This window comes from Anabrus simplex, chromosome 1 (assembly GCF_040414725.1).
Source record: "Anabrus simplex isolate iqAnaSimp1 chromosome 1, ASM4041472v1, whole genome shotgun sequence".
Lineage (NCBI taxonomy): Eukaryota > Metazoa > Arthropoda > Insecta > Orthoptera > Tettigoniidae > Anabrus > Anabrus simplex.
The window spans coordinates 1492774228-1492786524 of NC_090265.1; the positions used below are offsets into that span (position 1 = coordinate 1492774228).

Genomic DNA, 12297 nt, shown 5'->3' on the forward strand with positions numbered 1-12297 from the left:
GTGTAGAGGAGGGACTTGTCTTTGTGGGAAACTAAGCAGGAGAGATAATTGTTGTCCTATGCTACAAGGAGAGCGGCACAGAAAATTTGTTACCACTTGTCATTGGCAAAGCAATGAAGCCTCGATGTTTTGAAAATGTTAGGAGCTTGGTGTGTCAATATAAAGCCAACGGCAAGGCATGATGATGTCCATATTTTAATATATTTTCTGTGCACTCAGTGACAAAATGGAAGATAACAGTCTGCAAAATATTATTGTTAATTGACTGGTCTGCTGCACATTCCTTAAATGTACATTGGAACCTTGATACTCCGTTTTTGGAGGGACCACAAAAAAAGAAAAAAAAAGAAAAAGAAAACCGTACAACACGGGAAAACGGAAAATCCCTGAATGAATGAACCATCAACAATATTTAGCTAAATACCACAAAAATGGAATATGTATACAGTACTTATAATCTTACAAATACCCCTAAACCAAACTGATCTACAACCCCAATGGGCCTACCAAGCGACCGCTGCTCGGTCCGAAGGCCTGCAGATTATGAAGTGATGCATGGTCAGTGTGATGAATCCTTTCGGCCATTATTCCTGGCTCTCTAGACCGGGGTCGCCATCTCACCATTAAATATCTCCTCGATTAAAGGTAATCGTAGAATGAGTGAACCTGGAACCAGCCCTCATATCCAGGGGAAAATGCCTGACCTGGCCGGGAATCGAGCACGGGCCCTACGGGTGAGAGACGGGCATGTTAGACCACGGGGCCAGCTTCTAACATTAATTACCGGTACACGACTTAAAAATCTCAAAACTTTACATTCAGTTTTACCGGGAAAACTTCGTCAGTTTCCTCTGAAAACTTCTTTCTATTCAGAAACATTAATCAGCCAAACTCTTCGAAAAATCTAATACCTGTAACGCCAAGCCAAACAAAAATGGACCACAAGTAGTTTTTAATTCTCTAATCTAATAAAATAAAGCACATTAGATACAAAAGTGCCCAACATGGTGGCAAAATACCTGTTTTTTAATCTTCCATTTAATTTGGTCACTGGTATGCTGTTCATAGTCAGTTTATGGAAATCTTGTACCACATAAATTAGGTCTACATCGACTTTTAACGGTTATGTTGAACTCGAGAATATGGTTTTGAATGTAAGTATCGATCCTCAATTTCTCGAATGCTTTATATTCAGTTCTGCCCGTCACTAATCACAATCAAATTGAAAAGAGAAAAAATATTATTAACACTTCCGAAATTACGGTTATTCGCGACCTTGACTCAGCTGGAAAGCGTGCTCGCTGTACAGTTCGGTGTCAGAACAGATCAGATGTAAGGCTTTTCAGGCGTTTGCTCTATTCACCAGCGTTTTGTCTTAGGTCTGACACTAGACTCATCAGAGTGGGATGTGTCCACGATGTAAGTATAATGGTGTGTCAGTGCGCATCCAGCCTACCGCAGTGACGTCACGCTGGTAGCAAAGCAAGGAAGGCGGTAACATTTCCCGCTCTGTGAAGAGAGCGCATCGTTCAAAATGTATTCGTTTACAATCAAAAGACCACTAATATGTTATTACAGTCATTTTATTATTATGTCATTAATATTATAAGTATTTTACTCTTGCATTTATGCAATGAATGCCTTACGCATAAGCGTTATATGGCAGCTCTAGCAGTTTGTAATGTTCGACGTTTTCTTGGACATTTATAAAATGTTCTTCCTGTTTAACTGTTTCAAGCGAATACAAGATCTTTTGCACGCTAAGGTTAAACCTACTTCTCGAGGAATTTTCACTGTTGGCGGTAATAGCTTCATGGTTCTCTCTGTTAGTTTGTTAAATATGTACGGTTCCCCGCAAAGGTAGTTACCGTGAACGTCATTAAAATCCTTCTCCAGTATATTTGTAACTTTCAGTAACTCGTAACTGGGTCTCATTAAATTTCCTCTTGAGACACATTGGAGCCAGTTTGTTTGTGGTTGCCGAACAGTTGTACCTTTCTTTCTTTCTTTCTTTCTTTCTTTCTTAATCTGTTTACCCTCCAGGGTTGGCTTTTCCCTCGGACTCAGCGATGGATCCCACCTCTACCGCCCCAAGGGCAGTGTCCTGGAGCGTGAGACATTGGGTCGGAGATACAACTGGGGAGGATGATCAGTACCTCGCCCAGGTGGCCTCACCTGCTATGCTGAACAGGGCCCTTGTGGGGGATGGAAAGATTGGAAGGGACACACAAGGGAGACAGAAGGATGCGGCCGTGGCCTTAAGTTAGGTACCATCCCGGCATTTGCCTGGAGAAGTAGTGGGAAACCACAGAAAACCACTTCCAGGATGGCTGAGGTGGGAATCGAACCCACCTCTACTCAGTTGATCTCCCGAGGCTGAGTGGACCCGTTTCCAGCCCTCATACCATTTTTCAAATTTCGTGGCAGAGCCGGGAATCGAACCCGAACCTCCGTGGGGGGAGCTAATCACACTAACCGCTACACCACAGAGGCGGACTTGATTTTATTTTCACGGTTCATTAAAATGTTATTTGCCCTGGAGAAAAAATATGTCCGAACATTGAAGTAATTATCTCAGAAATGCCATTTGCCTGTTTTAGTTGTAGTAATTCCCATTCATTCTTCAATAGCTGTTCATATTTATCCTTGAGTCACTATTTTCTCTTTCCAACAGTAGGATCTTTCTTCTCAAATCATCCAACTCGTTAGTTCCATTTTATCTGTTATAGTCCACCATTTCTTCAGTTTTATCTTCCCTAAAATTAACATAGACAAGTTATTTATTCTTTCAGTTGAAAAAAATGACATATAACATTTAAACATGTATTTATTGTGTTTCTTCACTCACCAGCCCTGTTGAAATCAGCAGCCGGCGATCTTAGAAGTTCAGCTACATCCTTATGTCGATTTTTCTGTTTTTCCCTCTCAACCCTCTGCCACTATTAGGAGTTAATATATTTCCTCCTAGTGGTATAGACTCATACATCTGGTTTTAATTCACAGCTGCTTTTGTTCCGATAATTTAGAAGGGATTTAAAGGGATTTCAAAGCACGTCACAGCGAAATAAAGCGAGCAAACTCGACCTAAAGTAATAACGTATTAACAAACTTTGTATTAAATTAACACAGCATTTATCGAATAAAGACAATAATAATTTATCGTCAATTATAAATACGTACCGTGTTTCACACTAAATTTATCATGCGCCGACAAGCGTTTTCCCACAGTCTGGCAAGTTTTTCATTTTTCGGGAATGAAAAATACTTTGTGTATGATCCTTTGGTTTTCCTGTAGTAGCTTAAACAGCCTGCTACTGCACAGCCCGGATTTTTCAAAAGTGTGATCCGTGCATATTAATGAAACGAACAAAAGAGCTTCAAATTATGTACGGCACATATTTAATACATAACGCGTGTTTAATACATTAAAAATACAACAGCGATAAGCCATGTAACCGCAGAGACAGTTTATCGCAGTGCTCCCCGCGTGACGTCACCTGTGCAGAAGCAACGCGTTTTTGTCTCTCGTACTGACACACCATTATATTCACATCACGGGATGTGTCAGACCCTACCCACTGATGCTGGGATGTATGCAGGTGAACTTATCAGAAGCTCTTATAAGAGGCACAGTCTGATAACTGCATACGGGAGATAAATCTCCACAATGGAATTATTGCCCGCCCAGCAATTCCGAATGGAAAATTTTAAATTCCCATAGAGGGAATTAAATAGTTTTCACCAACAGAGCATTTCAAAAATGTCAAAACAGATCAGATGTAAGGCTTTTCAGGTGTTTGCTCTATTAACCAGCGTTTTGTCTTAGGTCTGACACTAGACACATCAGAGTGGGATGTGTCAGACCCTACCCACTGATGCTGGGGTGTATGCAGTTGAACTTATCAGAAGCCCTTATAAGGGGCACAGTCTGATAACTGCATACGGGAGATAAATCTCCACAATGGAATTATTGCCCGCTAGCAATTCCGAATGGAAAATTCTAAATTCCCATGGAGGGAATTAGATATTTTTCACCAATAGAGCATGTCAAAAATGTCAAAACAGATCAGATGTAAGGCTTTTCAGGCGTTTGCTCTATTAACCAGCGTTTTGTCTTAGGTCTGACACTAGATTTATCAGAGTGGGATGTGTCAGACCCTACTCACTGACGCTGGGGTGTATGCAGGTGAACTTATCAGAAGCCCTTATAAGAGGCACAGTCTGATAACAGTTTGGTACCGATACAACTGCGAAATGATACAAATTTTTTAAATGTAACGTGCATAAAAAAAAGACTGCAGTTTTCATAACATTGTAACACAAAAACATGAAATTCCCAGTCTTATATTAGGACCAAAACAGTAATAGGCAATCCCAAAATTTCCGTGGCTTTATGTACAGGATGTAAGGTGCAACATCTGTTCTGGTCTCGATAACATAATCATATACGATAATATTAATATAGTAAATTTGTGTTACTTAAGAAGGTACAGTTTCGATTCCTGCCTGAAAGCCCAGTGCCCTGAGCGAAGTGCCGAAAACCTGTTCGGCGATACACTCGAATTTTTTTTTAAAAAGTACACATGTATCCCTGGATATAATGTAGACGTTTTGCAAGTACCGGTACGAACATTTGACGAAACTCATTCTGTCTTCAGGTAGAGCTGTCGAAATGCGCTCTGTCTCCTTCCAGTTGTGGACACTCTCTGCTTTATGATTTCCGAGGATTCTCTAAACAATACCACCCGAATGTGTTGCTAAGAGGGTCCCTTATGCAAGTTCACCGCGATCGCTTTTCCAGTTCGGTACAGTACTTCCTCATATTACCGCAATGATGGGACGTTAACACCAAGATCCGTAAGTATGCCGTAGCTGTCCTTTCGTGAGATATAAGTTCTTGAAAACCATGTGATCGAGGATTTAGCGTTGATGGGACTGAACTTTCTGGACGGTTGATCCGGGAAATTGTTTCTTCTTCGGAACGGATAATACAGGAGTTTTACAACGGGATTTAATTAGGATGCTCGCGGGACCATGTAATTTGAACAAATAATACGGGAAGACATAGTTTCTGTGAATATATAATCGAGGTTCTACTGTACTTACCAGGAATGTAAAGGTGCTTTTTCTCCCTGCAAACTGCACACGTTTACTCTAACCTCTCGATCACTGCTTAAAATGAAGTACTGGAAAATGCCAGTATAAAAAAACAGAAAACATCAACCATGCAGATGATCATGATCCTAGATCTATGCACTTTTCAAAATGTTCTTGGGACTCTTGTCAACCAAGCTATGATTACCAACTGTTTCCATAAGGCAGGATTTCTAGTGGGAAACAGAACTGTTGATAGTGCTGAAAATTTATGTTGAAGTTACTGAAGAGTTTGAAGAATTTGACTACTATGCTGAGTGTGACAATAATAATTGCTGTTTGTCAGGCTTAAACAACATTTTTTAAGAGCATGTGGAGAGGAGGAGGAGGTGGTGGTCGTCGTTTGTGTTCTAGTCTTGTGGTTGATAAAAATGTTATGAATATCTTGTCAAAACTAGACTTGATTCTGTATACCTGGGACAGAAATGCAGGGAACCAACTGCTATCAGCATGTTTGGACAGTAACATGTGCTGTGTGCTCTGTATATACAGTAGTTTATTATTTTAACCATTATGGTTTGGTCTGTATTGACTTACGTATAATAATAACACTGAAAAATCACTGGCAGAGATTTATGTCTACCTCGTCAGTACAGGGTGATCAGAAATTCTGCTGTATCTTTGATCGATTGCTGATGATTATAACTCGTTCAGATCGAAGAATGGCACCATCAGAGAGTCAAGGATCCTTACCCTCGGCACAACAATGCAACAACAAAATTGGTTACTTTTTTAACCAAAATGGTGCTGAATATGCAGCAGGAAGTTACTGTAGCTGCATGGGTAATTGCTTTTCAGAATGATCGTGAGGCTGAGAGACGCGCGAGACGTGACTTCAACTTAACATTGCTACCATTGACAGTGAGAAAGTGGAGATGACGACTTCTGACAACAGGGAAACATTCAGAATGGAAAACCTCCTGGAAGACTTTGCAGTAGCACTGTTGCAGTAACAACAGAAATCAGCTCACCAAGGTGCATGTGAACATGACATTAGTCAGTCCAGTGTGTCTTGTGCTTTGAGATGTGAGAAGTACAGGACTTTCATACCAATTTGTGTTCATGAACTGAGTGAAGATGACCCTGACAGGCAGTTGCAACTGTGTGAATTTGTGTTAAGGGATTGTGAAACTGGCAAATCTTGGTACAAAAAATTACTTTTTCAGATGAAGCTGTGTTTCAGGTGAATGGCAATGTTCATCAACACAACTTTAATTCTTATGTGAGAGAAAGTCGTAAAATTATTGAAGAAAAATAAATGAAATGCAGATCAGTGACAGTTTGGGCAATGATTGAATAGGAATGATTGCTAGGCATGCGAATTTTGGAAGACACAGTTAACGGTGAACAGTATTGTGAAATCCTCAATGAAGTTGTGGTGCCAGTGATGCAAAGTGTTTAGCATCAACATTACGTATTCCAGCAGGATTGTGCACTCCCTCACTATGCTGTTGCAGCAAGGGAAATTTTGAATCACAAATTACCAAACAGGTGGATGAAAAGGAGAGGACCGACAGAATGGCCAGCTCCCTCTCCCAATCTCACAGCCTGTGTTCATTAGTTGTGAAGGAGAAAGATTATGCTCGAAAACCACGAAACTTCGACACGCTGAAAACAGTAATTGAAAAATAAATTGTGGTATACCTTTGTTCATGTATCATAAAGCAATGAGTGATTTTCCAAAGCACTCTCGACTTTGCTGTGATGTTAACGGCGAACAGTTTGAGGCAATTATGTGTCTGTAATTTTTTTCTTGCATTGTTGTGTGTTGATGGTGTCAGGCCTTGAGATTCTAACAGGGTCATTCTTTTATCTGTAAGCGTTATAATTAAGCATAAACAATGGATCAAACATATAGTCGTATTTCTGACTCGCCCTGTTTATTAATAAAGTGTTTAACATGTTTCGAGAATCTCAGTATTCTCTTCATCAGCGAGCAGACATCCCACCAAATAATTTGTGGACTTGATGCAAAACCTACTAACAATATACTATAAATATACAGTAGAAGTCCGTTATAGCGAGAATTCACAGCGGCAAAAAATTTACTCGCTATAGCGGATTGTCGTTATAGCCGATTTTTTGTAAAAATTGGGAAAACCCCCAATCACATTAAAATCGGTATGAAGTGGCAATCAGTTTGTTAAAAACTTGCGTTTTCATGGATAATATCCACAATACGGCTTACTTGTTTGTTGTTTTCGAAATCTGATTCTACGTGAAAGCGTGTGTTTAATTTCATTCGGAATTTCGGTATTTCTCCAAATCTAAAACGACCCCCACTTTTTCCTTCAAAATTTTTTAATAAGGCTTAAAAGTGCTTTGTAAAATCATACGAATGTCTTTCTTATAGAGTACGTATTTTTAGACTATTTGTAGACGTTGAACATTGGCTTTAGTTATGCCATATTTTTTGCGGCTGTACAATTATGCTTTATTTCAGCAGGTTTAATAACCATTAACTTAAAATTGGCATCATAAAATCGAAGGGATCTCGCTGAAAATTTGCCGGCAAATACAGATTCCACGCGTCTCTGCACTACAACGATCCATCAGGAAAATATTCTTGATTACTATAAAACTGTTACTCGCCGAGTGTTGGGCGGCGGGAAATAACCTGACTCCCTAAGGGGGCCAACGGCTTCGGGCGAATGAGCCCCTTTGGGTGGGGTGATGGTCCCCACAGTGGAGGAAATGCCACTGGAATCCATTATGCAGCGTCTGTTCTCCAGGTTAGGGGCGGCTGCACAAGGCGTCTGTACTCCAGAGGAGCGGCCTCATTATCACCTCACTGGATCACATCCAGAGTTGTAATTCGGGACCTAGTCCCACACAGGTGACACCTTGACAGTCAACCATGGAAGGTCTTTTAAGGAATACTCCACCGGCTGAACCAAGAGTTCAGAGAAGGCAGCATTCGGATACGGTGGGCTGCCACCTGAAAGATACCGTGAAGTCGGAGGCACGGAAATACCCCAGTACTACATACACGAATGAGACAAAATCAAGAATCAAACCAAAGCAGATAACATACTTCTCTACACACAACATAAACTCACTCATGCAAACCGGTAAACTAAAAGTGATCACCGACATAATGGACCAACACAAAATTCTTATCATGGGATTACAGGAAATTAGAAACACTGACCAGGATGCCTTGGAATCTCAAGGGTACAGACTTTATAAAGGTATACCCGGGAAGAGAGTGATGAAGAATGTCCCACAATTTGGAACAGGATTTTTGGTCAGCCTTAAAATAATAAACTCGGTTCAAGAATTCAGATCACAGTCTCCACGACTCTCAACGCTCACCTTAAAGGCATCTAATAAAATCTATACTATAATAAATGCCCATGCTCCCACTAATGATAAAAACAACTCCTCAAAAGACCAGGAGGAAACAGGAGAATTTTGGGACCTATTGGACCAGACCATAGATAACATCCCCAAACACCATATAAAATTATTAATAGGCGACTTCAACGCTCAACTAGGCAGAGAAAGAAAATACCGTGACATCATCGGAAAATGGCCAGCACACAAGAAAACAAATAAAAATGGAGAGAGACTAGTTGACCTGTGTAGAAACCATAATTTAATCTCAAAATCTACATGTTTTAAGAGGAAACCTCGAAAACTCAAAACATGGAAACACCCTGACTACACTAAAGGAGAATGGCAACTGGACCACGTCTGCATGGACAAATACCACCACAAAGAGATCTATAACGTCAAAGTCCTCCGAGGAACAGACACAGGTTCTGATCACTACGTAGTTAAAATTAAAATTAAACTCACTCCCCAGAGGAGACAACAAAAGCAAGCCCTTAAAACTAAAAGAAAAATAGATCCTACCCAGCTAATCAACAACAAAAATTACCAGAAAGCAACTGAAAAAATAAAAATCACAGACAAACTTGAAGACTTAGTACACAACCTTAAACAAATTGCAGAAGACCTAGCTCCAATTAAACCACGTAAAAAACACCAATGGTGGAACAGTGAATGTGATGAAACAGTGGAGAAAAGACATCAGGCATGGCTATTACATCAGTCCCAAAAGACAGAAATATCCTATCAAAAGCTAGTAAAACAGAGAAAAGAAACTACCCAAGTCTTAAGAAGAATAAAAAGACAACATCATAAGGACACCCTGCAGTTAATTGAAGAACAGTTCAGTAAAACTAAATCAAGGGACTACTACAAAACCTTCAGAAAGCAGCTCCAAAAATATGAACCCCCGACCCTACTGATGAAGGATGAAGATGGTAAGCTGGCTCATAACAATAAAGACAATGCAGAAATTCTGGCTAAACATTTCAACAAGCTTTTAAATTGTGAGGAACCTACAGAACTCCTTCATTTGGACACCAACACCCCGATAAAAACATCACCAGAAAACATCAATCCCCCCACAATAAAGGAAGTCTACCAAGCTCTGAATAAATTAAAAAACTACAAAGCGCCAGGAGAAGATCAGACCTTTGCGGAAATCTGGAAATATGCAGGAACCTCAGCAAAAGTTGCCCTCCATCAACAACTTGTCTCTATCTGGATTAAAGAAGAACTACCAGAACACTGGACAACAGCCCTCATTCATCCTCTGCACAAAAAAGGGGACAAAACCGACCCTAATAACTACAGGGGAATCTCTCTCCTAGACATAACATACAAAATATTTTCAATAATCATCCTTAATAGGATAAGTTTACAACTTGAGAAAGAACTAGGAGAATATCAAGGAGGTTTCAGACCCTGGAGGAGCTGTCCTGATCAGATCATGAGTCTTAAGTTGATAATGGACTATAACAGGAGAAGAAACAGAGATATGGTGATAACATTTGTAGATTTCAAGAAAGCTTATGATTGCATCCATAGAGAATCTCTGTTTAAAATTTTAAGACACCTTGGACTACACCCCAAATTAATAAACATGATAAAATTGACTCTCACCAATACCAAGTCAAAAGTGAAGTTTAGGGGTGAAACATCAGGGACATTTGAAATTAAAACTGGACTACGGCAGGGAGATGGGCTCTCACCACTATTATTTAACTGTGCTCTAGAAATGGTAATGAGGGAATGGTTTAGAAAATGTCCCCCCAAAATAAAGATTGGCTGAAAAATCAAAACAAATTGCCTGGGTTTTGCTGACGATTTAGCATTACTAGCAGTGGACATAAAAGAAGCAAAAACCCAGATATCAGAACTTCAAAACATTGCAAATAAAATTGGCCTCAAAATATCATTTGAAAAAACAGAAATTATGCCCCAAAAACCAACACAGCTAAAAGAAGTCACCATAAATGGTAATAAAATCAAAATAGTAACTCAGTTTAAATATCTTGGAGAAGTAATAACACATAACTTAAATGAAAAAATCTCAATCCAAGTAAGAACAAATAGATTAGCTAAAGCACAAAAATTAACATGGGATATCTACAAAAAGAAATGTCTATCAATAAATACAAAAATAAAACACTACAACACAGTTATAAAACCGGAAGCTACATATGCAGCAGAAACACTCTTTTACCTGAATAAACAATCAAAGACTGACAGACTTCAGAAAATTGAAAGGAGGATTGGAAGAACCTGTATCAACAAAAAATATCAGAAAGATGGACAGTGGCGGTTAATACCTAACAAAGTCGTGTACAAAGAGCTAGAACCCATTACAGATACTATGCGTAAGAGGAGACTGGGATTCTTTGGACATATCATGAGGATGCAGGACTCGAGACTTCTGAAACAACTAGTACAACACAATCTCGTCTCAAAAAATACCACAACAGGATGTAAATGGATCAGAGAAGTAAGAGAGGATCTGAAGGAAATAGGCCTTACAACAGAAGACACCAAAAATAAGATAAAATTGAATACAAAACTCAAGAATACAAACCTCCGCTTTACCCTTACACAAAACAAACCAACAACACGCACATTTTCAACTGAGGAAAGGGCACGAAGATCGGAGCGTCTGAAGAAGTACTGGGAGGACCGCAAAGCCCGAACAATCCCTTCAAAGAGACCTGAACGACGGACTGACTAAAGTGATCCTATGTGGTCATAAAAGAAGAAGAAGAAGAAGAAAACTGTTACTTTCACTCAGCGTCAGATATAACTGGCTGCCGCTACACGCACGTCATCCTTGCCGGATTTGGCCAACTTCAGTGGCTAGCGATGTATAGGTCTTAATCGCGGACTTTGAAAGTCAACGAACGAGTTTATTGCGCCGCGGAATGGCAATTCCGCCCTTGCATTTTTGTGCACATACCTCACAATTTCATCTTTGGCTTCTTTAAAGCATCCTTGTTGCGGGCCACTGAATGCATTTTTTGTGCAGTACGCATTTTTAAGCTACTGGTTACTCTAATACTCGGTGAATGTTTAGCAAGTAAACCTTTTACACATATGTTCTTACAATGTTAAAAATTATGCTCTTGGACTTTCATGATAGTGAAACATTGGTTTTTGTTCGCACATGGTTTAATGTTTTAAGATTCAGAGGACTTTTATCAAGAGGACGTATATTCATAGTTTTAAGACAGTTGGTGCTATTTTTTAAGTTTAAGTCATAGGTTAATGTTTATGGATCCCATTTTTAATTAGGTGTTGCCAGTTCTGTAAAATTTTATGTACTTTATGCATTGTTTGTTGTAACTTTGTCTATGTATATTTTTCTTATTTTTGGCTGATGATGATGCACACCAGCACCGAAACCGGTACCGAGTATAATATTATGTTATAATTTTTCTTATAACATTATATGGTATTGAATAGGTGGACCTCTCTTGTTTCCATTAGTAGAGAACCTACTCGTCATAAATTTACATGGTAATAGCCTTTCCGTAATTTAACGGACGCGAGAAAATATAAACTAACCTCGTAATCAATGACGCACTCTGCCATATCTTGTGGTGTAGGCCTATCTCATTCTTACTTAATTTCGGTATTTAGCATTAAAATTAAGCGATTATATTTAACGAGATAACAACGGTTATCGGACACGTTATTTATGCATTTATTACGAAAACATGTTCTCTTTCATTTTCCTTGCGGAAGAGCAGTCGACGGGTATTACTAATCGACTCCGACATTGCCTTCGAATGTCGACGAGAGAGCTCGCTGGTGTGCATA

The 12297-nt window shown here is 39.5% G+C and overlaps 1 protein-coding gene across 1 annotated transcript in view; it reads left to right on the plus strand.

Moving 5' to 3' along the window:
* The window catches only part of Smg5 (Smg5 nonsense mediated mRNA decay factor), a 358955-nt gene that overhangs the window by 40920 nt on the left and 305738 nt on the right, over window positions 1-12297 (plus strand). The gene's annotated exons all lie outside the window — the stretch shown is intronic.